Genomic DNA, 3,132 nt, shown 5'->3' on the forward strand with positions numbered 1-3,132 from the left:
GATACTAATAAATAAATAAATAAAAGTATTTAATTAATTACAATTAAATTACTTCCCACCCTACTCCCCATAAACCCACAACCCGCTACAGAACTAGAACGCAAAATTAAATTAAAAATAATTAGTAATTTCTAAAAATAATATTTCATTTAATATAATTAAATTACTTCCCACCTTATTCCCATATAAACCCACAACCCGCTACAGAATTAAATTACGCAAAAATTAAAAAAGATAAAATTCATTGCTTAAAATAAATTACAAAAATAATATACACTTTTCACACATATACTAACATACAAAACACTTTCAAATTCGATATTATTAAAAATTGGATATATTTTAATATCTATATTATATACTTCGATATTTTGACTTTCTATATAATGAAAATCGATATTATATTACTTACCTTCAATTCGATATTTTTCACCACTATATTGTGTCCATTCGATATTTTGTCCATTCTATATTTTAACTTCGATATTATGGCTATTCTATATTTTGAATACAATATTATGTTTAGTTACCATTTAAAATATATATATTAAATATTTATCCATGATAAACAGTTGTTTTTGAAGACTAGCAGTAGTGTTAGATTATAAATGTCATTTACCTACTTTCTGAAGTCCCTTTGTCTGGCAGCAATCCGGCAGAGTTTCGCCTTCTTGTTTCTTTTTGGTTTGAGGTGTAAAAGAATGATACATTTTTAGTTCTTTATATAGTGTTTAATTAATTGTTTATTTAATGTGATTTGTTAATTTTAATATTGTGTGTATTTCATTGGTTGTATTTATTGTAATAATTGTTTTGGTAGTTGTTCTCCATAGATGGAAAACGCTAATTAAGAATCACTTAGTGTTTTTTTTAAACTGATTTAGTGTGTTAAATGTGTATTATATTGTATTTGATGTTAAATTATGCGTACTTATAATTTATTTATAATATTTAAATAGTTATTAATAGTGTATTTATAATATATTTTAGAATTTTATATTTAATTTTTTTTAAATAGGTTGGTTTTGATTTATTTTGTATGCAGTGTATGTTCATTGATAACAACATATTTTTGGTGTTCATTTTCGTTTGTTTTGACTGTTTTTAAGATGTCAATATTTTTGGGAATGATAATATTATTATTTATACTATTGTAATCAATATTTTTTACATGTTGTATATTTTTTAACTATGTTCGATATTTATACTTAAGTGTTTGATAATACTGATATCCATGTAAATGTTTGACAAAATTTTGGTGTCGATATTAGTGTATTTTTTTAAATTAAGTATAGGTTGTCAATATTAGTGTAATCGATATTTTTGTGTCGATAATATGGTAGGTTGATATTGTGTCTGTGGATATTATGTTGGTGATTCATGAAGGGGCTTAGAAAGCTGCTTGATGCTTATGTAGACTATATGGAGAGCCTAAACCTGAAATAAATTATTCTAAAACCTTTATTATGGTTGTGGCCCTAAAAAAGTGAAGACTTGTAGCATGAGTATTAAGGATAGATCAATCGGTAGAGGGCATCAGTTCCCTTTACTTGGATATAATTAGGGGTGGGCGGCCAGCTACGCTCCGTGCACGGAGTGTGCGTAGTGCCGCCTACTCCGCATTTTGCGGAGCGGGCGTAGCCAGGCGGCACTACGCACGCTCCGCAGACGGAGCGTAGCTGGCCGCCACCCGCCTCCCTCCCGCCCTCCCTAAATACTTTAAATTAAAGGAATCAAATAATTTAAAACGCACTTACCTTGCCCGCCGCTGCCCGCCGCGTCCCCGGGGCTCGCTATCTTCCGTCTTCCGTCTTCGTTACTAATGCGCATGCGCGGCCGCCCGCGCATGCGCATTTCTCACGAGAAAATGCGCATGCGCGGCCGCCCGCGCATGCGCATTAGTAAAGAAGACGGAAGACGGAAGATAGCGAGCCCCGGGGACGCGGCGGGCAGCGGCGGGCAAGGTAAGTGCGTTTTAAATTATTTGACTCCTTTGATTTAAAGTATTTAGGGAGGGCGGGAGGGAGGCGGGTGGCGGGGATGGCGGCCAGTGGTGTTTGCGGAGTGGGGCTACGTGGAGTGCGGAGGTGGGCGTAGTTTCTCGCCCACTTCGCGTAGCTCCGCGAAGCCCCACTCCGCCAACTCCGCCCAGGGTTAGATATAATGTTTGATCATGCCTCTTCTTGGGTCCCCTGTATTACGAACACAAGAAACCATTTTCTGAAAACTGTTGGCACTATGTTTTCCCATACCTCAACAATAGGGAAAAGGGCAATCAGCACGTGCTAGAAATTTACAAGAGAAAATGCATTCTAATTGTAATATATGGAGCAGGCATCTGGGTATACAAGGATGTGTGTTGAACAGAAGAGATCATGGACTGTCGATATATTTTGGGTGACCCGCTGAGTAGCTTGCATTTCGTGACTTCCCGTTGATTAGGACCGGATAACGTTATAGAAGTAGCTTCTTTTCAATTGTTGTGCTCAATCTTAATAAACGACTAGGCTTCTTTAACTAAAGAGATAGTAAATGATTGTTTTTCATGTGATTATGGTGATAGAACACCTAGGCTCCAACATATTAAGGTCACCAGCACTATCTTTGGTTCGCCATCTATCCTCCAGATCCCCTGCGCTATAAAAAAAAGAAGGATAAAGGGTGCCTCAGGGAGTGCTTTATGACCGGCAGGAGATTGGAAGGGAGAAAAAGAACTAATGAAACCCTCTGTATGGGAATACTGCTTGATCCAAGCAATGCCGACGGTGGAACCCTACATGGTTCTACTCGCAGAAGATAAGGAACAGATGCTGTTGGTCCGGTTCAGACACGGCTTTATCAAATGGATACTCTGGTTTCCTCAGGGCCAAAATGAGATTTCCAATATTTGAGATTGTCTGTGCGATGAGGTTTCCTATCAAACCTTATTGCACTTTATTGTTTTTTTGCAAATTTTACCAGACATAGATTATTTTATGCCTCTTATTGGAAGACTTTACTTTTCCAGGTGCAGACCAGCTTTGATTTATTTGCAATTATTGGCTTGCCCACAGGTATGTCTAGCTGCAGACCTATTTTTGAAATCTGGTGTGCGACTCTGCAATGCTGTGATTTATTAGCATGCTCTTAGTA

Source organism: Lissotriton vulgaris, chromosome 6 (assembly GCF_964263255.1).
Source record: "Lissotriton vulgaris chromosome 6, aLisVul1.2, whole genome shotgun sequence".
In the NCBI taxonomy this organism is placed as follows: Eukaryota; Metazoa; Chordata; class Amphibia; order Caudata; family Salamandridae; genus Lissotriton; species Lissotriton vulgaris.